Source organism: Psammomys obesus, unplaced genomic scaffold (genome assembly GCF_907164565.1).
Source record: "Psammomys obesus unplaced genomic scaffold, mPsaObe1.curated_primary_1811, whole genome shotgun sequence".
NCBI lineage: Eukaryota > Metazoa > Chordata > Mammalia > Rodentia > Muridae > Psammomys > Psammomys obesus.
Window position 1 is genome coordinate 4,555,982 of NW_026596443.1, and position 25,414 is coordinate 4,581,395.

The 25,414-nt window shown below is 42.6% G+C and overlaps 1 protein-coding gene across 2 annotated transcripts in view; it reads left to right on the top strand.

Annotated features, from left to right (window-relative positions):
* Positions 1–24,880: 24,880 nt before the first annotated feature.
* The window catches only part of Ddx59 (DEAD-box helicase 59), a 26,528-nt gene continuing 25,994 nt past the window's right edge, over positions 24,881–25,414 (top strand). Inside the window, exon 1 of one of the 2 annotated variants that reach the window (XM_055598135.1) lies at positions 24,881–25,028. The gene's annotated coding sequence lies outside the window, so the exon portion shown is untranslated. The remainder of the gene's footprint in view (positions 25,029–25,414) is intronic. The other variant, XM_055598134.1, reaches the window with a different exon arrangement.

The window sequence follows — 25,414 nt, forward strand, 5'->3', positions numbered from 1 at the left end:
AAATGTCACTAGATCTCTTGGTAGGGGGTCGGTGGGGGTGAAACTGTCTCTAGTTGATAACCATTGAGTTAAAAGAATTAAAATGTGTCACAAAGAACCTTAATTGTTTATTTTAAAAGTAGATGTGTATATACACATAGATATTGTGTGTGTGCATGTGTGCATGTGTCACAGCACGTGTGTGGAGGTCAGAGGACAGCTCGCATGAGCCAGGCCTCTCCTTCCACCTTGTAGGTTATGTGGGTCAAACTCACCTCATTAGACTTGGCAACAAGTGCCTTCACCTGCTGAGTCAGCTCACCAGCCCAAACTGTTTCCTTTTTAAGGCTGTTTATTTAACATAATAAAGTAGACATGAGATACTAACATTTTCACTTTAATAACACCTTTAGCACCCTACGAAACTCACTATATAGTACACGTACAGTGACTATAATTACATTAGCACACAAACAGTGTTAGACTTGAAAATATTATTGCTGTAAACATCTGTCCTGGCTAGTTGTATGCTAACTTGACACAAGCTAGAGTCATCAGAGGAGGGAGCTTCAGTTGAGAAGTTGCTTTCATAATATCGGGCTGTAGGCAAGCCTGTAGGGAGTTTTCTTACTGATTGATGTGGGAGGGCCCAGCCCTTGGTGGCTTGTGCCAACCCTGGGCTGGTGGTCCTGGGTTCTATAAAAAAAGCAGGCTGAGCAAGCCATTGGGAGCAAGCCAGTAAGCAGGACCCCTCCATGGCCCCTGAATCAGCTCCTGCCTCTGGGTTCCTGCCCTGCCTGAGTTCCTGTCCTGACTTCCTTTGATGATGAGCAGGGATATGGAAGTATAAGCCAAATAAACCCTTTCCTTCCCCAACTTCCATTTTGGTCCTGGTGTTTCATCAAAGCAATAGAAACCCTGACTAAGACAACATCATATACACTTTTAATTGCTTTGTGTTAAGAAAAAAAAAATAGAAAAGCATCAACGTGTGTGTAAGCAGATGGACACACAGCAGTTCTTGGTGATGCTGCAATCTGACGGAGAAAGACTGGTAGCAGGAAACAAGGCATCCACCCTCAGCAGTAATCACATGGCACACTTTAAAGACAGAAAACATATCGTTACCAGTCAGCTAGGAAACAAAGCACCGCGGTGGCCAAGATGGACAGGGGAAGGGGAAAAGAAGGGGGAGAATGAGCTTACTTGAAAATAATCCTTAACCTTATATGATGAAAATCAAAAGAAAATGTAAGAAACACCCAAATCTGGAAATGAACCAGTGTTAGGATGCGATGTCACGCAAGTGGTTGGGAGGCGGGGCAGCAGGGGGGCGGGAGGATTTGAGGGCAGCCTGGGATATACGGTAAAGTCTAGCCAGACTGCATTCACAGGCGAGGAGGGATGCCGCAGGCCTCAGAGCCTGTGAAGGGCTCTCAGTCACGATGGTCACCGGCCTCTTTCATTTCCACCAAACAGAGGCATTTCGGGGCAAAGGCTGAAGGGAGACACATTTGATAAATTTTCTGTGGGGCTGGTTTGCACTAAAGTTCACTCCTACAAGGAAATGGAATTCTTTTTCTGCCAATCTTCAAAAAGAGAGAAAGCTGTTTCTAGGACATGCTGGTGCCGCGCTCCCTGAGGAAACAGGTGCCAGGAGAACTCTGCTTCTCACACAATCCCCACAAGCCGTGGGAATTCTGGAACACCAGAGCCACTGTGCCATTGCTTAAAAAAAAAAAAAAAAAAAATTAAACTTTCCAAACAGAAAGCACCAAGAACATATAATTTTTATTATTTTGACATTGCTGGAAAAAGTAGCACTTTTTTTTTTTTTTAACACCATTGTCAAATAGGCATGGTAGCTCTTGCGGGTAGTCCCAGAAATTGGGGATCTGGGACAGAAAGTACTGTGAGTGCAAGGCTATCCTGAGCTACATAATGAAGCTCTGGCGAGTCTGAGCTACAGAGTGAGACAGTGTCTTCAGACAAACAAACAAAATTGCCCCTTGATGTGTTGTGTTGAAGCTATTTCTTTTCATTGTTGTTGTTTTGTGTTTGAAGCTATTTCTAAAGGGATGTAGAGGGAGTTTGAATCACTCTGTGTTGTATTGTATTGGAGATTATGTTACTCTGAATTATTTACTCCCTCTAAGTGGTGAGAAAAAGTGCTATTGTGCTCTTGAAGAACCACAGGATGAGAATCTAGTGTCAGTGTAGAAGGAGACTTTGTGCTTAGAAAAGAAGCTAGTAGAAGGAAAAACACAGATTAATGCCTGTTTAGACTTATTTGTAAACGGCTTTATCTGAATTGAATTTTTATTAAAAAATTTTAAAGTCTGTTTATTTTTATTTTATGTATATTAGTGTTTTCATGCATGTATGTCTATGTCTATTGTGTGTTAACCTGATAACCCCAGAGACCAGAAAAGGGCATTGAATCTCCCTGGAACTGGAGTTAGGGATGATTTTAAGCCACCATATACACGCTAGGTCCTCTATAAAAGCAGCCAGTACTCTTAACCATCAAGCCATCTCTCTAGGCCTCAGTTGATTTTTTGTTGTTGTTGTTGTTGTTGTTGCTGTGCTGCTTAGTTTTGTTGTTGTTTTGTTTTGTTTTTGCAACTTGACACAACCTAGTCACCTGGGAAGAAGGAGCCTCAACTGAAGACTTGTCTCCACCAGATTGGTCCGAGGGCCCGTCTGTGGAGTACTGCCTTGATTGATGTGTGATGTGGGATAAGTATGTGCCCAGCATACTGTGGCTGGCACCATTCCAGGGCAGGGGCGCTTAAGCTGTATAAGAAAGCTAGTTAAGGACGAGCCAGTGAGCAAGCTAGCAAGCAATGCCCCTCCAGTGTTCCTGCCTCAAGGTTCCTGTCCTGATGACCCTCAAACACTGATTGTGACCTGAGTGTGTAAGCCTTTTGAGTTGCTTTTGGTCAGAGTACTTTATCACAGCAGCAGCAGTGATGGTCACCAAAATTTTAGCTCTTGAATCTAAGGGAATATTAGTTACTTAGTAATACATAGGAGAAAAAACGCTTTGCAAGTTTAATGTAGTAGTAGCGTGTGTGAAATGTATGTATACATATGAGATATACATACGTATAAATAGATATGTACATTATATAATATATATATACATATATATAATATATATACAGTGTGCGTGTGGAGGTCAGAGGACAACCTTATAGAGCCTGTGCTCTCCTCCCATGGGTCCAAAGAACTGAGCTCATGTCGTCATACAGAAAGTGCCTTTACCTACTGAGCCATCTCACTGGCCCGAGAAAGAATACTTAAACTAGCGTTTGAAACCTATAATCTTACTAGTGCTTCCACTTCAGGAAGCGCAGCACGGCAACCTTCACTTTGCATTTCCTCACTATGTTATATCAAATCCATTTAAGTATATGAAAAAATTAGATATTATGCAAAAATTACTTTATTATATAATTTTTCATTTCGTCTGTTACCCACCAGAACTAAGACCCTATTGTTAAAGAAACCACAAAATCACAAGGACATAAAGAAATCATGCTGGAACTGAGCTGTGATGCAAGGCACCCTGCAGGAGGCTAGGGGAGAACCCTTACTCAGATGGGGGCTCTGTGCTGCCCTGCTGCCTAGTTAGGTAAAATGAGCGCGTAGATGCAGCAGAGGCAACCCTGCTATGGGGATAAACAACCATTTTCTGATTGGACCTGAGGCCTTCTCCACATGAAGAAATCCCTATTAGGTACCATAAGTGTGGTCAAAAGTCTATGGCTAGAGAGGTCATAGGCCCCAATGGGCAAGCTACCACTGTTGTTTTGCTAAATGGACATGATGTGTACATCTGTAATCCCAGAACTCATGCTGGTGAAATGGGAGGTGGAAACAGGAGACCCAGCCAGAAGCTTACAGACCAGCTAGCCTGGAGTACGTAGCGTGGCAGAAACAACAGAGACTCTGCCTCAAAACAAGGTGGAGGAAGAAAACTGATTTCTGAAAGTTGTCCTGTGACATCCACATTTGTTGTGAAATGTACACACACACACACACACACACACACACACACACATGCATATACTATTACCTATAATAGTAAATAAATGAAACATTTACACAAAACAGCTTCAAAACTTGTCTTGAGGTATTGGTCCTCTAAACTCTCAGTTATGTTAGAACACGTGGAAAAACAAGAAATAAATCAGAACAAAAGCTGCCTGTTTTGTCTACATTTGGAGGCATAAGCTACCTGCGAGGCTCTTTCTGTGGTGGGTCAGTGGGCAGACTCAGGCCTGATGAACTCCGTGGGAAGCTGCCAAGCTCTCGGCTTCTCAACTGAGGCTTTTAGCAGTTGCTGACAGTCTTTGCTCACACCCGTTTATGTCATTAGAGCAAGCAGCACGGTGGTATTCTAAATTCATCATGCCTGATGCACTTTTTAAGCTAGAACACAATTGAGAACCATTATCTACTAATAGCTATCCTGGGGTACAGTTTGTTCAAGAGAGAGAAAGTTGCATCTCGGTTTTTATTTGTTAAGTTAGTTTTCTAGCATCTTCCTAAGTTAACCATGGACACTTTTCTCTCTCTCTCTCTTTCTCTCTCTCTCTCTCTCTTTCTTCCTCTTCCTTCTCCTTTTTTTCTGGTAATTGTGGAATCTACCTACGTATATATGACATATTTTGATCATACTCACCTCCAATACCTCTTGTCCCTCCCACACCCTCCTACTCTTTCTAATTCCCTCCTTCTCCCAACTAGTTCCGCTTTATTTTCCTGTCTTTTTTTTTCTGTCCGGGTAACTCAATGAGTTTAATTCGGCAAATTATGAGAGGGAGACAGAGACAGAGAGAAGAGACAGAGACACACAGAAAGAGAGAGACAGAGAGAGAGAATGTGTGTGTGTGTGTATTACTTTTACAGTATTCTCTGCTATTTTAATTGCTTGCTGGTATCTCTTCCTGAGCCCACTTTATAAATTAAGCTTTACTGCAGGTATGTGTGTATATCAAAGGGAATCCCTGTATACACAGGTTCAGTGCCCTGCAGTGTGGGGCACCCACTGTGGGTCTTGAAACACATTCCTCATGGACAAGGGGAGGATGAATCACATGGCTTCCTACACTCTGACAGCAGTTTATAGCCCAGATGTAGGCCTGCCTGCTTCACCATATATGGCCTCGCTTCTTCACTTTAAAACTCGGGGGCAGGTCACAACTGGAGCACTTCAAGACGGACCTAAGTGGTTGCTGATTTTTCTAAACTTTCCTTTCTCAGCCCAGATCGTCTTTCAAATAAAATTAGCCATTGGTGTAAAACTGAAAGTGGCTTCCTTCCTCTTGTTTTCCATGCACTTCTACAGAACTCCTGCTGCTTGTCATGACACTGACATCAAGGACAAAAATAACCAGCAAATCTCGTGCTGGAGGGAGCTATGCTCATTGCCTTTAAGGACACACCTTCTCGCTTTATGGGATGAGGATGACACCACAGGTATCTCTAATGCTTTCTATTTCTTTGGAGTCTTTTCCCGTTGATTAGCTCAGATTTTAGTGGGCTGTATCTTCTGCAGTTTTTCTTTTAGCATGTATCTAAGAGGTTCTGATATTCAATATTGTGTGCATGGATTGCCTGCACCTCCATTTAAGTCCTGTGCCTTCTGAGCATGTTGAAACAAATAGTTAAATGCTACTGATTGCTCTAACCTTGTGAAATGAGATAATCAACCTATGCTGTCTTAAACACTTTCCTATTTCTATGAAGAGATACTATGACCAAGGAAACTTATAGAAGGAAGAGTTTACTTAGGGTGTATGGTTTCAGGGGGTTAAAGCCCACGACCATTATAGTAGGTAGCATGGCAGCAGGCAGGCGGCATGGCACTGGGGCAGGAGCTTAGAGAAACAACAGAGAGGGAGGGAGGGAAGAAAGGAGATGCAAGCTAACTGGGAATTAACTCTTGAAACCTCAAAGCCCACCCCCAGTGGCACACTTCTTCCAACAAAGCCACACTTCCTAATCCTTCCCAAAAAACTGGGCACAAGCATGCCAACATATGAGCCTATGGGCATCATTCTCATTCAAACCACCACAGATAATTTATGTATCCTGTAATAAAGAGAAAATCCCTAATTTGGTATTTTTCTGGTTATATGTAATCTATCTTATATTTTTCTTTTTAAAAATATAAGATATTTTATGTATTTTGTCTGCATTATGTCTGTGTGCCATATATTTGCCTGGTGCCCATAGATGCCAGGAAAAAGCATAGGAACTGAAGTTACGATATTTTTGAGCCACCATGTGGGTTCTGAGAATTAAGCATGGGTCCTCTGGAAGAGCAGCTCGTGCTCTTGACCACTGAGCCATCCCTCCAGCCCTGTGTATACAAACTGTCTCCGTGCAATCATTGTACTTCTCGTGCATGTTATACTCTCAAGTTGACGTTTAAGTTTTTTTGTTTTTTCAGAGAAACAAAGATAGCAACGGCCACCAGCACCCAGCTACGAGAAGCCACCCATGGAGGCTCCAAGGGCTGACACAACAGTGGAAAAAGAGTTTGTAGGGCCCACAAGAGCTCCAGAAAAGTCTCCCTGATGAGCCATGGGGCTTCCAGCATCAGTGACAGTGAGATGTGTGGCTCCTGGAGCTCCAGCAGGAACAGGTCATTGCTGAATAGGGCTGCCCCAGACCCAGGCAGGCAGGCCACATACACAGAGCTGCCCCACTGCAACCTGTGCTGCTTGCCCTGCTGCGAAACTCCAAGAGCTTCTGGCAAGCTACAGGCACAAAGGTCGAGCCTAAGGGGCCTAGGGGTGGCAGATATCAAGGGCAGGAAGGTCTGCAGCATTCAGGAGCCAGGACAGAAACTGTCCCCTGATGCCCCGACTCTGGAAAATAGCAGGATATCTAAGATGAGTCTCTGCAGTGGTCCAGTATTGATGGTGCTTCAGAAACTGAAAACTTTGAACCAGACCAGTTGTTGAATATTTACAAGCAAAGATGTCTGGGCAAGTAAATATATTGTGGCATACTGCTGTTGCTCATGCCACTACTACAAACGAATATTCCGTGGAGAGATGGGAAAGATAGAGGAATGGAGTGGTGAGTGAGTGGTGAAAGAGGCAGAACTAGAGATGCAACGGTGATGATGGGTGTAAGAGAGGGCTGCAGTGGACAGGGTGGTTAGTCCAAGCAGCCTGGAGCTTGTACTCCAACTCAGCCCTCAAGCATGCTGCCTAGCCACAAGATTAGACAAGAAAGTCTAAGACAAAGAACGTTTCATTTTCTGGATTGGACCTCCTAGAAGACCTCTATGGTCCACCTAGCCCCTGGAGACCACTTTCTTATCCATGGTCTGCTGCCCCAGGCTTTATTGAAGCCAGAGGTTCATGTGTATGTCTGTGGTCCTACAGTAGCCGGGAGCCATGTTGATATCCGTAGCCCAAGTTACCACTGAAGGCCATACTGATGTCCTAGGTTTGGGATGCTGTCTGAGGCCATCCTGATGTTCATGGGTCATGCTTCCAACAGGGGCCGTGTTGTTGTCTGTGGTCTGTGCTGCCACTGAGGGCCATGTCTGGGTCTGTGGTCCTACTGCAACCGGAGTCTGTGTTGATGCCCATGGCCCATGTTGCCGCTGAAGGTCATGCAGCTGTCCATGGTGTATGCTGCAGCCTGAATCCATCCTTAGCCTGCTGTCACTGAGGGCTGTGATAGGTCTATGTCCAGTGCAGTGGCAGAGGGCTGTGTTGATGTCCATGCTCTGTACTGTCACCAGAAACTATGCTGAGGTCTGTGGCATGTGCCGACCCTGGAGACCGTGTGGATGTCAGTGATCTGTGCTATTGCCAGAAACCATGTCTAAGACTATGACCCATGCTCCTGCTGACTGTAAAGGGCAAGGAAGCTACTTTTGCCATGTTATTGATGACTGCAAACTCACAGTTGAAAAAGAGGGACATAGGAGGCTTCTGTGGTGACCCTTAACCCCCATCCCCAAAGTTACAGTCTAGACAGGAAGCCATCAAAGAGAACTCTTTAAAATTGTTATAAGGCTGATGATGTGTAACCCTTCACAACTGATGGCTTCTGGCAGAGGTGCAGGTGGGGAAGGACTCAGTTTTCTTTAAGGGACTGGCCACTGGGAGTCCATGCTCCCGTGAGTACATAAGCAACACAAATTGGAGTTTCTCCTCCTCCTCCTCTTCCTCCAAGGATAGGGGTCCAGACCTGGGAGGACTGGGAAATGAGGGTGCTCAGGGTTCATGATGTGAAATTTCCAAATAATCAATAAAATATTATTTTAAAAAGATTTTTTTGTAACCTGAACTTATTGTTTCACTGTAAAAATAATGGTTAGGAGATTAGAACCAAACGATTAACTTGTCAAGGTAATGAAAGGAACTAGAATGTAACTGCTAAATTGAATTAAAGTGCTAAGCTCCATTCGAGAAAGACACTAAATGTGTTATCATCCAAGTAAAAACTGCAAAGTGCAAGAGGCTCTTCGATGCAGCAAACAATGAAAAGTCAGAACTGAGGCCTCAGCCAGAGTGAATCACCACACCAGGAGAGGTGTCAGAGCCCCAGGAGCTGGAGCTTCAGACTGTGGTATGCCACTTGGTCCTGGGAATCAAAGTGGAGTCCTCGGGAAGAGCAGCCAGTGCCTTTCAACTGCTGAGCCATCTCTCAAGCCCCCGCAGCAAGCTCCTGAAGGAATGATACTTTAACTAAAGAAACCCCTAAACCCAGGAACATTTACAGGGAACTCCAAGAAATTAAGTGCTGAAAACAATACCTTTGTTTATTTTTCCTGCAATTAGAGGTGCATTTTGATTATGGAAGATAAGATAAAGAAAAAAAAGGAAAGCCATTATTCAGAAATTTGTACTGTTGACATCATTGAGACCCATGATGTGAGCTACATCTTTAAAAGGCACAAATGTTTTCAATACATTTTATTGTTTTTCTGGGTTGTATTATCATTGCATCTAATTTTAGACCATGTTGTTACCCCCAAAAGAAAACCATTTATAGTCATTCTCATTTTCCCCAACACACACTTGCTTCTTACTTAGCCTTAAACAAATACTAATTTACTTTCTGACTCTGTAAGCTTTCCTATTCTGAACATCTCATACAAATGTAAACACAATATTTGATTGCTAGGAGCAGATTTCTCTAAGTTAAGCTTAGTGGTTTTAAGACTTACCCACATTGTTGCATCTATCAGTATTTGATTTTTTTTTCTTGTCGAGTACTTCATTGTATTCATTTAACACATTCTGGTTTTCCAGTATTGTAAATGTTGGCTTGTGTCTACTTTCGGAGTCATGAAAAAGTGCTGTTATACATATTCACACAGAAGTTATTTTGTTTGACTTTTGAACAGTTTCATATAACCTAGGCTGGCCTCGAACTCGCTATATAACTGAGACTGGCTTTGAACACCTGGCCTCCACTTCCCAGATCCTGGGATAATAGGTATGTCCTACTATACCCAGATGTGTTCTGGAATCCAGGACTACCATTTCTGAGTCTCATGGTAGTAACATTGTTTACTAGTTTGAGAGACTGCTAGATTACTTTGCAAAAATGGTTGTCTCGTTTTGCATTCCAAGCAGCAATGGGCGGCAATTCTAGTTCTTTATGACTTGCCAACAACACTTGCTATTGCTTACAGGGAGGAGGCAGTGTATTCCAGTGGGGGCGGAGCGGCATCTCATTTTCATTTGGATTTGCATTTCACTAGTGACTAGACATGTTGAGTGCTTTTTCGTGATCTCTTTAGCTATCTGTAAGTCTCTTATGGGGAAGTTTCTATTCCAATCTTTTGCCCTTTTAAAATTTAGGTCATATTTTCTTTTTTATTGTTAGGTTTTTATATTCTGGGTACAAATCCTTTACATAAATATGAATTGCAAATTATCTCTCTCATTCTGAGTCAGTATTCACTTTCTTGGTGGTAGAATTCACAGCACAAGTGTCTCTAATTTGCTGCAAAACCATCGCATCTATTTTTTACTGTTGCTCCATCCATGTTTTTGATGTTGTCTCTGAGGAGGTTTTGCTTAACCCAAGATATCGAAGATTAATCCCATCTTTTCTTCTCGGGGCGTTCCCATTTTAAGCTCTTACCTTACAGTTTATGATCCATTTTGAACTCATTTTGCATGTTAGGGACTAAGTGTCATTCTTTTTCAGGTGAATACCCAGTCACCCCAGTAATATGTGTTTTTAAAAACAACATTATTTACTCCACTGTACTGTTTTGGTCCTTGTAGAAATCCGTTGGCTATGAATATGAGTTTACTTCTAGACTTCAAATTCTATCCTTCTCATCTACATCTGTTCTTATGTAACCACCATTGACAATTGCCTGAAGGGGTGATGGTGTGGCTCCTTCAGCACAGCGCTTGCCTAGTGTGCACGAATCCCAGGGTTTCGTCTTTAGCATCACATCAAATGGTATGGTGGTACGTTCCTGTAATATCATCACACAGTGGGTGGAGCAAGGAGGAGCAGGAAAGGTGAAGTTACCCTTACTTATGTAGCAAGTTTGAGACTAGGCAAGGACATGAGACCCTAGCTCAGGAAACAATTGCCTGGGAGCTGGAGTGGTGGCTCAGCGGTTACAAGAACCTGCTGCTTTTGCAGAGGACCTGAGTTCAGTTCCCAGCCCTCACATGGTGGCTCACAACCACCAGTCACTCCAGTTCTAGGGGATCTCGTGTCCTCTCCTGACCTCTGCAGGCCCCAGGCACGCATGTGGTGCACATATGTGCATGCAGACAAGCACTCAAACACACAAAATAAATGTGTTGTTGTTGTTTTTAAATAATGAGTTTCAAGTCAAGCATATGGTGCATACAATCAATTAGAAGGTAGAATCGGGGGTTCAAGATCAACCTGGGCTGCATGAGACTGTGTTTCAAAAAGCCAAATAAATATGTCATTTTGTAAGAGTGTAAGACAGGAATAGTCAGAATGAATTATATACATGTGTGAAATTGTCAAAGTATAAAATTCATCAGTAAAACTAAGTAAGTGATTTTGTTATGACATTTTCATGTATGTACATAATACTACATGCCCCTCCCCCATCACCCTTTCTTGTCCCACTTCCCACTGGTCTTATCGCTTCTCCAATAGTCCCTTACTACTTTCTGGCCCTTCTTTCTTAAATCTAGGTTACGATAAGAGAAAAAGTATACGATCTTTGTCATCCTGATCTGATTTATTTTCACTCAACATGATGACCATGCTGAGGAAATATGCTCAGACTTGAGTGTTGCTGGGGTAAGAGCAGAATGCGCTCAGAGCTCGGGATCAAACTACCGAGCTAAGGACCGGCCGGTGGAAACCCTCTTGGCATTCCCTCTGCTTGTGCTTTGTGCCCATCTTCTCTTTTTTGGAAATACTCTCCCCGCAGGAATCAGGGAGCATAAAACTCGGGCTTGCCTTAATGAAAAGGGCGCACGGTCCTCAGGCCCTCTGACACAGTGCTCTCCTTTAAATATTGCATGTCACAATATTTACATGCCAAGACAGATGGGCCTCCTCATACAATAGTGGCAAAACCATTATGGTGAAACCAACTGTTCTCTGATTGGATTTGAGCCTGCTTGTCAAGATAGAATTCCATGTCTGGCACTGAAATCCAAGTTTATAACTTGGAGTATCACTGGCTCTAGGGTAGAACCATTATTCCTAACTTTCTACATGACTATTGTGTCAAATAGTCACCCCCTCCCCCCTCCTTTCTTCCTTACAAATGCATGGGGATAGTCTCCCTGACGTCTGGACCTCGAGTAACGTAACGCTTCATACTACCAAACTCATGGTCTTATTCTTGGCTTTGTCCTGATAATCACTGCATGCCTCTGGAGTTCCGGCTTGACTTCCTAAACCCCATTCTGACCACTGTCCCACCCTCTAGTTCCCCTTCTCTGGAACTCCTGTTCCATCAGCCCCTGACTGTGTCAAAAATGTCTGTAGGTGCTGGAGAGAGGGCTCAGCTCTTAATAGGACATGCTGCACTTCCACAAGGCAGGAGTTCAGTTCCAAGTACACTAGGTGGCTCAGGACTGTTTGTAACACCAGTTCCAGGAATCTGGTGCCCTCTTCTAGCCACCAAGGGCACCTCACACATATGGCACTCACCCCCCCCCCCCACATAACTAAATTTAAAATAAAATAATAGATTAAGGACCCTCTGGAGAGATGGCTTAGCAATTAAGAGTATGTACTACACTTGCAGAGGACTGAGTTAGGTTCACAGAGCTCACTTAGAGAGGACCACAGAGCATGTATCTAACTCCTCTGTTCTCCTTGGGTACAAGAAAACACACACACACACTTAAAATAAACTACACTATTAAAACATTCTTATATAACAAAAATAAAAAAGAATGTCTGTCCACAGACCAGACCTTGTTCCTAATTATAATCCATGATCCATGTCTTCCTGACCCTCTTTACTCAGCTGGAAGCCCAGGGAACCATCTGTACCTGTTGCCTTGCAAACACTGGAATGCTAGCTGCTGTCTCCCGAGCTTCCCTGCTGCACTCCCCAGGCTGGCCTCCAGCTCTGGCTGCTTGGCTTACTCAGGCTGAGCTAGAGTTGTTCAGTCTTGCTCAGCCACTCTGACTCAATAAATCTCAAGTGAGAGCCTAGTGCACGTGACAATATGACTATATTTCTTGGAGTATTTTTGTTTCTGATCTTAAAACAAAATCAATTCACTTCTTTTGCATTTTCAAACCAAACCCCAATTTATAGTCCCGTGTTTGCCTACAATTTTTGAACCATAAAATAAAGCAAAGGCCACCCAAACTGCAACCTACCTTTGTAGGCATCCATTAGTTATATTACCAAATGCCCTATCATTTCAAAGGCCAATTTGGCTGCTTGTGTCTGAGGTCACTTGCAGATCACATATCTTTAAAACTGCTCGCTCATCTTGGTTGCGGTTTTTCCCTTTTTTGTGACTTATTCCTATTGGTAAACAACATGTTTTAACAGCTCTTATCTTAAAATAGAAAAAAAGATCACCGTGCCTGAGTATATCTCTGCAGCCCCACTCAGAGGCTCTGCCCCCTCCTGAACAAAGCTTCTTGAGTTATCCATAATAGCTAACTTCACCTTTGACCTCCTGTTTTCTCTTCGGTCCATTTCCCCTGAGACTCCTCATGTCCAAGTCGCTGACAGCGTTCATGTTGCGGATTTCTGCCTGCCTGTTTCTCACTCAGCTATCTGAGGAACTCTTTTCCTTATTCAAGTGTTTTCTTCCCTTGTCTCACAATAAAAAAAAAAAAAAAAAATCTCTGGGTTCTTTGTGTTCCAAAAAGCCAATTCTCAAACTCTTTGTCAATTCTTCCTCCTGTTTGTCCCTAATGCTAGGATGCAGAGATCCCCTCAAGTCACCTCTTCTCTCTGTACACACCCTCTCAACCCAGTTCTATAGTCCTTTTTTAAGACAGATTTTAAAAATGTGCCTATGTGTTTATGAATGTGTGCCCTCTTTGTGAAGGGGTCTGCAGAGGCCAGAAAGGATGTTGGGCTCCCCAGAAGCAAGCTGTTGTGAGCCACCCAGCGTGAGTGTTGGGATCCAAGCTCAGATCCTCTGCTAGAGCAGCAAGTGCTCTCACCTGCTGAGCCAACTCTCCAGCCCTGTGAGTCCCCACTGTCTTTGATAGTTCTGAAAGATCCCCGGAGGGTATCTTCCGTCAGAGAGACCCCCTCCCAAAGATCAACGAGGCCATTCGGATGCAAACAGCAAGAGGCTTTTATTTTGATTCACGAGTACTCGGGCAGCAAGGTCACTCAAGAGGACCTTGCGCGCCTGCTTGGGGAAAAACTGGGGTTTTTATAGGGTTTTAGAGGCAGTAGCACTGGTACAGAAGCGAGAGGGCATGGTTACAGGGGGCTGATTGGTACGTTTACACGAGACCACAATTTGCGTCAAAGTTTGGCAGGGGCACCAAGATTTCAGGAACTGGGTGGTCAAGGGGGGTAGGATGACCCCTTGACGTGGCCCGCCACCTGTTATTTTGTTTTTCCCTATCTTAGCTGAAACAGTCTCACAGATATCTATGAGAGTGATTAACACAAACTGTTTTTAGTATGACTGGGGCAGCCTGACCACAGATATCCCAAGTGGGTGACACAGCTAGGATTTTTCAGTAATTTTCCAGTTTCTCATCTGGCCTTCAGAGTTTTACAAAACAGTGGTGTCTCACAAAATGGCATTAGCTATGTTTAACTTAGTGTGAGGCTGGGGTCTTTCAGTTCCAATACTATTCAAATGTGTAGATGAAGAATCTTTTTGAAGACTTCAGAGAAACCGCTCTTGAACTTATAAAAGTGCCTGGGGACAAGGCCACCAAGGTAAGAGCCAAAGATGGCAGTGTCCCTTTTATTTTTGATACAATGACAAATTAAAATTTAAATAATCATACAAGGGAGAAAAGAGTTGGGACTCTCTTCCTTATACCACGTCAAGATTAATCCTACCTGATGGATACGGGCAGTTTGAGACTACAGGGCAGAAGTGGGTCAGTATTAGTGCCAGGGGTTCTGGAAAAGTAAGAGACTCAATGCCAAGTCCCTGTGGAAGAACCAGATGTGGGTGTGGGGCAGGGGTCTTGTGACAGCATAGGAAGATCTGTGTGGCTAAGAAGCTGAGATGGTGTTTGTGTGGTGGTGCCCTGCTGAGGCCGTGAGGCTGGCTTCTCTGTAGAGTGAGGGAGTTGGCAGAGGAACCAGGGAGGCCCGAAGTGTATGAGGATGTAGCTAAGGCAAGTGGAAATACAAGTTGTCCTGAGAACAGAAATGGGATGGTTGAGGGTGTTTGCTGTGGTGTGCTTCCGAATGTGCGGCGAGGAGGGCAGCAGGGATGAGTCACAACTTCCTGGCTCAAACTCAGGCTCTGCCAGTAGCGATTGTCCAACCTCAGGCAAGTTTGTTAAACTTCAAACTTCGGAATTTCTTTAACAAATATTTATTAAATGCCAAGTATGTGCCAGGGGCTGGAGATGGGGTCAAAAGAAGAAAAAGCCCCATCTGTCATGGTTATACCTTTCTCTTGGGTTCTTAAGAGTTTTTACAAGAGAGTTTAATGTCTTTAATTTTTAAATTTTCACCTACGGAAAAAACATTTTCAGTCTCTGAAATTGGGATTTGTCTTACAGCCTGCACTACCCTAATTGACCTCCAGGGTGTTTTGTTTCTTGGTGTTGTATAGAATGATGGTGCACAGTAGCCAATGGACTTAGTAAAATGTGCTCATGCTGTAGAGGCTTGCTGAAGGACTTTACACTGCAGCTCTGCGGTGTACAAGAATCAGCTCAGCTGTTTCGGAGAAAAGACTGGAGCTGTGATACAGTCACCCAATGGGATAAAAGAGAAGAGTGAAAAATAATTCTATACCCTGCTGTGATAACTATAACCTACTGTTAAATAGAAAAGGGTGGAGGAGAAAATGTTAAGTAGGATGCTCCTGTTTATATACAAGATGGCTAAGTACATAGTCATGTATACATATAAATATTTGCTTCTATATTCAAAATTGAAATGTTTTTCTGTGCATGTGTGTACTTGTTCAAGTGTGTATGTAGTATGAAACAAACACACCATTAAAGACTTTTGGGACTGTGTGTGAAAGAGACACTGGAAGCTTTGGGACAACTAACATTTCAGAAAGAATAGTAAGTAAAACAAGCTGAGATGTATAGATATGTTTTTTTTTAAATTCTTGAATTCATGAGATTGAAGAAACTAAAAACCCTCTGGTTACCTTCAGGGAGCTCTGGGAACAAGCTTCTCAGATCCGTGGTTGTAAAGCACACTCTTCAGTCTGCCTCTTGCCATGAGCAGCAAGAGGCTGTGTGGGGCTGAGGTATTGTTGAGTATACGAGTAAAAACTGGTCTCCCATGTGTCAAGGGGAGAAAAAAAAAACACAATTTATAGATTTACAGTTGCTCAAGTAAATCTAGATGGAAAAAATTGTTTCCAGATAAAAGAGTATATGAGTGTTGCGGGTGTGGCTCGGTGGTAGAATGCTTGCCTGGCATGAGCAAGGCCGTGGACTGATCCCAGCACCTTACAGAGAACATGAATTGCTTCTCTCTATCCACTGTTGAGGAATTTAGAACCACCACAGAAATCTAAGACCCTGTCATTTAATTTTTAAATATAATACTTTTAATTTTTAAAGGATTCAATGCCCCACCCACATGCTTAATTTTGAAAGAAAATATTCAACACAGAGTCTTCATCTCTGAAAAAAAATCAATGCATTTTAGCAGCAGGGTTCGAAGTGTACCATGGCCATGGTGTCTTCAGAGACCAATAGCGTTCCTGTGAAGAATTTAGTAAATCCTCCATGTGGCCTCCTTTTGTCAAAAGTAGACTCTATAGGTCATTACCTATCTAAATTTTCTAACTATCAAATGACATCTTTGCAAAATTTATGATATTGCTGGAGCTGTAAGACAGACTACACTTAACTGGACGTTTCCTGATCTGCCATCTCAGAAGCTTCACTGTGAAGAGGTATGTCCATCTGTGACTAGACCTGTAACCTGGAGGATGCTGGGAGGCAGCTGAAGGATCAACTCCTCAGACTTATGGGAGTAAATTCGGATAGTAAAGAATAACACTGACCAGTGAAACCACTGAGGGTTAGTATGAAGGCAATTCTAATGCTATCCTACACAAAGATCAGCCATGCTATTATAAGAATTAAATTAATCTGTGTAAGAGTATTTATCAAATTGGGCATAGCGATGCACACTTTTAATCTCAGCACTCAAGAGGCAGGGCCTGGTAGGGCTCTGAGATCGAGGCCAGCCTGATTTACATAGTAAATTCCAGAACAGCCAGTTACATAAAGAGATACTTTCTCAAAAATAGCAAGAGAGAGAGAAAGAGAAAGAGAAAGAAAAAAAGAAAGAGAAAGAGAGAGCTTTTGTTATGTTATGCTTTGTGGTTTTCATAAAGATGAGTACAGACTGAACTTAATTCTGCTTTCTATGTATCTCTTGATTCTATCCACTTCTCGTGTTCTGATTGTCACTACTTTCATTCATTCTATCTTCTCTAGACTGCCATGGCTTCTTATCTAAATTCCCTACCTCAGATTCACTCCTCAATAATTTCTTATGTTTTAACATCCCCTACCCTCTTTTCTTTATAGTGTGGCATATACTGTTACATGTCACTGGCATTTCCAGTCATTTGTTGATGAAACATAACTGGAAACAAGCAGGCTGAGACCCACTTCTGGTAGTTCCTTGAATGCGCCATACTTTCATTTTGGCACTCTCCTCCTCTCCCTTCTCTTCCTTCTCCTCGTCTTTTGTATTTTAGTTGTTTACATTTACACCCAGTCTTCAGATGTCATTTTCTCTGGAAAGCTTTCCATGGTCTCCAATGTCCATCATACGTACTATCCTACATGTTCCTGTGCTATCCAGTACTTTCCATAGCATCCCTTTGCTGTGTGATTGTATCTCCTTTCTTCTCCTCTGAGTTTGATGAGGACAGAGATTATTATGGCTTGTTTTTATTTATTATTATATTCCCAGGTCTGGTGAATGGTAGATGTCATGAATCTACTGAATGAGCAAATAATTCAACTTACAGAATTTGAAATCTGTGTATCAGGAAAAGGTCTTAAAGAATATAAGTCGTAGAGACTGCCAAGTCCTGGTCTGATTCATTGTGATGATACAAGTGGGAAAAATTCAGACAAGTCCGATGCTATCAATCATACTGCACTGCCTGCCGTGTTGTAACTTTATACAGGCTTTCCAACCTTGTGTAGCAAAAGAGTAAGCTATAAGCTAATAGGTATGAGGCTGAAGGTCCCTGACATGAAAGAACGCTAGGCATTGTTATTTCTGCACGTCTCAACAGAACACGAGAGTAACATACAGGTCAGCTCAGATTATTGCAACATTTCCCGTTCTACTATTCAGCTTAAGGCAAACTCTTAGGATGGCTGCAAGGGATGCATGCATTCCACAGCTCTTGACTAATTCTTGAGTATTTTCCTGTCCCTCCTTGCCATAATGCATAAGACGGCATTAGAAATACAATCTATTACATGCGGTTTATTAGAAGTAATGTTTCCCACAACCTGACATTAAAAGACCACCATAAAGCCATTTTAGTAAATCCCATTTGTGAAGAAAAAAAAAATATAAGCTTAGATGAATCAGACTGTTCTCTGATGAGATCTGTGAGGTCATCCCAACTGGAGCTTCCTATTAAAGAGAATGTAAAGGAGTAGAGCCAGAATCTAAGACTGGAGTGGTCCTGGGGTTTCACTTCTTAGCTCTGAAAAGTGGATTTTCTATTAAACATTAAGCTGACTTAGCCAAGTCCCAAGCAGAAATGAGTGATGAATAACTCACCAGGTAGTGATGAATAAACCACCCCACCCTTGCTTCCAAGATAACACAAAGAATATGAGCACTCAGAGCACAGGTTCAAAGCATCTGTGAGAAAACCAAGGGAAGCTGGGCAGGGCTGAGGTTGGGGTTTAATGTTTCCAAGGTTTCAAAAGGATTGGGAAGTGCTGGGAACACTGAAAATGTGATCAGAACCATGTTCCCTGACTGATATTAAAGGGATGTGCTAGTGGACCTAACAGGAAGAACTTGCACATGGTTGTCATAGTTTGCTCCTTTGTTGCTGTAATAAAATGGTGACCAAACCAACCTGGGGGAGGAAAGGATTTGTTTGATTTATACTTCTATGTCACCATCCATCAGTGAGGGAAGTCAGGGAAGAACTTATGCAGAAACCGGGAGGAAGGGACTGAAGCAGAGACTGTGGAGGAATACTGCTTGCTTCCAGGCTAAGACTCAGTTTCCTTTCTTGTACCACCCACAGTGGGCTGAGCCATCCCACATCAATCATTAATCAAGACGATGCCACACAGACAGCCTACAGGCCAGTCTGATGGGTGCATTCCACAATTGAGGTTCTCTCTTCCCCAGTAACTCTAGTTTGTGTCAAGGTAACAAAACTTAAGCAGCTCAACATTGTAGTCTAATGAACTTAGAACACAAACCTGGAATTATGTGACCATGGGAAAGTTGTGTATGAGCCTTAACATGTTTCTTCGTTAGTACCATGGGGATAAAATTTCTACTTTATAGTGTTACACTGAAAATTAAACATGAAAATGTATGTAAATTTTCTTGATGGCACCTACGTTGAGAGAGCTCTTCATTGAAGAACTAGACTGCCTTGGAAGGGGAGCCCCTGTTTTAAAGTCAGTCAGGCATGCAGCAGAGTGGTATAAAATTATTTCTCCTGCTTTGGGTATGGAGAAATACCCAGTACAGCAGGAGGGGTGACTGGACACTGCTGGATGCTTTCAAATCTAAACTCCTAAAATATAAGAAAGTTTAAGTTGCTTTACAAATATTGACCTAAAACAAAATGGCCTTCGAGTTTATAAAACTAAAAGGCTAGAACAAATCTGTTATTTTCATGGAGAGTGACTAATATTTTTTAAACTATTGATGGAGTTGACACAAACTGATGAACAAATCTGAGGATGAATATTCAAAAAGAGGTAAGAGATTTGTCCTTTCAATTTCTTCCTCTTCCTTCTGCTCCTCCTCCACAGACTGGCCTCAAATTCTTGATCTTCCTGACTTGCCCTCCTGAGTGCTAGGATTATAGGGGTGTGCCATCATGTCCAGCTATCATTCTTCTACACTTATTCCATAGAAATAAAGTGTTTCTAAACATCATTACATTAAGACATTGAAAAAAAAAGACAAGCTGATTCTAAAGTCTGTACTGAAGGACAATTAAGGATAATTAAGAAACTCTTAGAGAAAGCCAAAGCGGAGGAACGTGTTCTGCCAGCTAGCAAAACCTATAATAATGCTGTAATAACAGGCAGGGTGGAGCTGGTATCAGGAGAGATGGCTGAGAGGAGAATAATGAGCCCCGAAACATGCTTGTGCATTTCGAAGCATTTTGAAGATCTACCCCAGATATAACACTGACAGTCATTTGAGAAAAGACACTAGTTAATAAATAGTATTCAGACAAGCTGGCCATTTGGAAAACCAATTAAGTAGATTCTTACTTCGTAACAAACACAAAATAATTCCAATGTGGATCTGTGATGTAAATATAAAGGAGAAAAGTAAAACTTTTTCAAAAATTCTAAGAAAAAAAACTTTCCTGGTTTTAGAATATTCAAGGCTTTTTAGACATCAAAGTTGCTAGCTACAGAAGAAGAAATTGACAAACTTAAGTATATTCAACTTGCTAACTTTTACTCATCAAAAGACCACAAAGAAAGTAAGAAGAGAACCCAGTGTGGAGCCACAGGCCTGGCATCCCAGTGCTTAAAGTTTCAATCCAGCCTGAGCTAGGGTGTAAGGTCCTGCCTTGAACTTCAACTGGCAAATGTTAATTAAAGACTGAATAATAGCTATAGTATTATGTCAATGTTAAACTACCTAAATTTGAACATTGTTCTGTGAGTATGTGAAAGAATAGCTTTGCCTTCAGATGTACATGTATAATTCATTCTCAAATTGTTCAATAACAACAACAACAAATCCCTGTTCCAACTATACAAACTGTGACCATGTAAAGGGCATATATAGAATACACATGATGCTGTATTAATCAAAAATTTCTATAAATCTGATTATTTTTCAAAGTCCACTTTAAATATTGAAAACCTTGGGACTGGGGAAATGGCTCAGTGATTGGGATCACTGCCTGCTCTTCCAGAGGACCCAGGTTCCATTCCTAGCACCTACATGGCAGCTCACAACCATCTATAACTCTAGTTCTAGGGGATCCAACCCTCCCTCACAAATACACAAACAAAATACCTACAAACGAAGTGAAACAGAAATCTTTTTATCTTTATTGCAAATATTTGTTCATACAATATATTTTGATTTTGGCTTCCCCTCTCACCCCTCCAAGATCCTGCCTACCTCCCTACCCGCCCAACTGCAGGACTTTCTTTCTCTCTTTAGAAAACACATAGGCAAACAAAGAAATGAGATAAAAAGAAGAAAATTTAAAATGCAAGAAACACAGAGACATACATACACAAAAACCCAAAACCTATAAGAACACATTTTCTAATAAAAATTAGAAAAAGCCCAGTAAGATAAAAAAAAAAAAAAAATTGCAGAAACAAAGCAATATGAAACAAAATGTCTACCACAACACCATTGAGTTTGGCCATCCACATCAGGCACGAGACAGGCCCTCAAGTGTGGTTTATGTACCCTGTGAAACTCCATTGAAGAATATATTCTTTCTTTGCAAGCAGATGTCAGCGAGAGACAGCTTACTTAGGGATGGGAGCCCATGTCTACTTGCTCCAGCCAGTGCTGGTGTCCCGTCTGGCTTGAACCTATGCAGGCCCTGAGCATGCTGTCTTTGAGTTCAAATATATGTGGGTAGGTCTTGTTGTGTCTGGAAGACACTGTTTTTAACTTGGTATCATCTCTGGCACTCATCTTTCTGCCTCCTTTTCCCTCTAGCTTCCTGATTTTATGAAGATATCCTATCATCTAGGATGGAGTGTTCCAAAATCTCTAATTTTCTTCACACTGTCCAGTTGTGGATCTCTGTTAGTTCCCCTCTATTGCAAGAGAAAGCTTCTCTGTTAACAGCAGATGAGGCACTGATCTATGGATCTAGAAGAATGTCACTAGGAGTCATTGTATTTCTGTATTCCCTCAGCAGAACACTATTTGGTTTTCCTAGGCCAATGGCCTATCTAGTCTCAGGTTCTTGGCCTCCTGAGCAGTGTCATCTCTGAGTTTCATGGAATAACTTTTTTTTTAATTATTAATTTTTTTTGAGACAGGATTTGTGTATCCTTGGCTGTCCCGGACTTGCTTTGTAGATCAGGCTGGCCTCAAACTCACAGAGATCCACCTGCCTCTGCCTCCCTGAATGCTGGAATTACTGGAGTGTGCCACTGCATCCGGCTCATGGAGTGACTCTTAAATTCAATCAGAATGGTTGGTTACTCCCACAATGTTTATGCCACTATTGTACCAGGATATCATTCAGGCAGGTCACCACTGTAAGATTGAAGGTTTTGTAGCTGGGTGGGTGATTTCCTTTCCCCTATGGTAGTCTTCCAGTACCACAAACACTAGTCAGTAGGTGTGAGAGTTCTAGTTAGGCAGCAGCCTGACTTCTTTGTGTTCATTAAGATATGTAAGTATTGTCTTCTGCAACAGGAACGTTCCATCAGTTTGTAGAGAGCCAATAGCCTTGGCAATAGCCTGAGATGTTTGGGGGTTTTCCTCGGGCCAATGGCTAAACCAGATGTAGCCCATTCCTGGCACTGGAGATTTCACTTGATGGTAAAAGATGTAAAACCGAGGAATTGTTAACCCAGTTATCTGATGACTCCATTTGATGACTCTTTCTGCTATATATACATTTTAAAAACTAAAAATATAGAATTCCATGCATACATAGAACTTTTGTTTTTAATGTATCTGTTGAAATAAATTTAAAATTTAAAAAGCATTTGTAAAAGTCCTTCAGCATACATATTTCACAATGTACATAACAAAATGGGTAAATGACTTAGAAATTCTCAAATGCAAAATGAAAACAAAATCATGTTACCAACTAATGAAAACTGTTGCTTTATTTTTGATGTATGATCTTGCAGAAATCTGTACACACACGTGGATATTTTTTATATAGCTGAATGTTCATATGTGCCAGTTTTAACATAAAATGAGATGTTAATATAATACATGAAAAACTCATGCTAGAAACAGGGCTAACATATTTGCAGTGTATATACTTGACAGAAGATTGGTATAAATAATACATGTGAGTCTTAAATGCTGAAGTATATGAAAAAACAATATATAAAAATAGTTCGACTTTATCACCAGTTAGGGAATGCATATTAAGACAATGTGCTATTTATTCATTTCTGGTAGACTATCAGAAAGTCAGAAGTCTGAGAATAGCAGAAATTGGAAAGAATGTGGAATGCAAGAGTAATACAGACTGGTCTAACCACCTGTGAAATATTTCAGAACTGTCTTGTGAAACTGAACACCGCCCCACCTGGGAGATGGTTCAGAGAGTAAAAACCACTTGCCCCATAAGTGTGACTATCTGAGTTTAAACTGCAGAAACCATTTAAAAAATGTATGTAGGGCTGGAGAGATGGCTCAGAGGTTAAGAACACTGGCTGTTCTTCCAAAGGTCCTGAGTTCAATTCCCAGCAAGTGGCACACATCTGCAATCCTAGGATTCCTACAGTGGGATGGGACACAAACACATCTGTCTAGAAGCTCACTGGCCAGAGACATGGAATGAGCAATGTGGCAGAAACAAGAGAGACTTGCCTCACTAAGGTGTAGAAAACTGGCTTCCTAAAGCTGTGCTCTGACCTTCATCTACAAGTAACAAAATACAATTTTAAAAATTAAAAAGAAAAATATAAAGCTGAACACCTCTAAGTCCTCTGGCCTTCCAGTGCACCTCCGAGTGACTAAGGGGATTCTCTATTGGAGGTAAATGACAGTGTTCCTGGGAGCCTTGTTCCAGGGGCTACAGCTTGGCTCTGTGGGGCACAAGTTTGTATGTTTGGAGAAGGAGGGAGTTTTTAAGGAAAAAGATACAAGCTGGCCACACTGGCACACACGAGTTACCTCCACACTTGGAGGGTGGTGGCAGGAAGATCAGGAGTTCAGGGCCATACTCTGAGAGTCTAATGTTACCCAGTCTAATGTCAGACATGAGACCCTTTTTTAAAAGACCAAAGTAAGAAAAAATGATAAATTATGAATAAACATTAAGTTCATAAGTGAGTATTGACTTATGTTGGGGAAAGGCAAATTGCATGTCACCAAACTCAGGTAAGAGTTGCTGCAAGTCTGCAACCTTCAAGCTCAGCAAAGCGCACACATGTAGTGCACTTCCTATAGACAAAGGACATAAATTGGTCCCACAGTCATTTGTGCTATGGAACTGAATGCATTCCTGACAGGAACGGTATCTCATTTGTCTGATCAGTAAAGCAAATTTCTATAGTACATTTAGCAACCTTAGCGAACCATAGAGAAATGTTAAAAGCAAATACTGGAAGGCTACACACACATATATAAATATATGGTATATATTATTTTTAGAAATCTCAAAAGGGAAACGAAACATTGCCAGCCAAAATGTATCTACCTATCTACCGAAAATGGCAAGCTGAACACTCACACACACACACAAATCAGAATGAAGCAAGTAGAATCCCAGAAATACAGAAATAATGCTTTAGCATTTATTTAATAATAACAACGTGGAGTCGGATTTTTGTTTTATTAGTATGTTCACACTTAACATAGCTGGTAAATTTAACTTTCATATGCATCAAATATTAGGTCCAAACTTAAAAGGAAGAACTGACACCCAAAATATTACCTCAATTTTCCCAGTTCCCCTCTCCTACTTCCTCCCCACCCCAACAGAAGTGCAAGCGCCCTGCTACTTGTCAGGCTATTCCAGGAGTTGGCAGAGCAAAGGCTCCCAGTTAAAACCCGGCACAGGCTTTGACGGTTTTTCCCCCCTTCCTGGTTGTTTTGTACAGGGTTGGGCGGAGTGCGGTGGCAATGAATATGTAGCTATCAACTATGCCATATCAGGTAGCTCAGCTTCTGGAGTTATTCTCAGCAGCCGAAGAGAGAAGAGGGTTTTCTAGCCTACTCAAACCTCCCACTTTCTAAGCGTGGTGGACCCCGCCCTTCCTGGCAATTTACTTTCTCACCAGCCTAATCCCTGCTTTACACTCACTCCTCCAAGAGGATTCCCACTCCCGCCCTCCAGCCTGCCGGCAGCGCGTCACCGCGAGGGCGTGGCCATCTGAAGCTCCGCCTCCCGCCGCGCGCAGGCGCGGGGGGCCTCAAACCTGGCCGGGTTCGCGGAGCTGCCCGGGCTAGTCCGCCGGAAGCTCGGCCCAGCGCCTGGAAGGGAGCGGCCCGAGCGGGAACGGACGCGGCCCGGTCCGCGCGGGTGAGCGTGCGCCGCCCTGGCAGCTCGGGCCTCCGGCTCCCGCCCCTGTGCTCCGTAACCTGGGCGCGAGGCGGCGGCTGCCGGCTGGATCGCGCCGCTCACCGGGGTCCTCGTGACGTGCGCGCGCCTGGAGCGCGGGCCCGCGGGCGGATGGGGAGGGCGGGGATGCGCGGGAGCGGGCGTTGCCCAGAGCAGGGGGAGTGGGTTGCGGGCTCTCTGCTGCCCAGAGCCGCCCCACCCCTTCCCGCTTTCCCTGCTGGTCCCGCCGGAGCCTCAGCCTCTCGTCTAGGCGGCCTGCGTGCCATTTTTTATATTTTTTTTTAATAGAAAATGGTATCTAACGATTTCTTAAGGTTTTTGTTTTGTTTTTGAGAAAATTATATTTC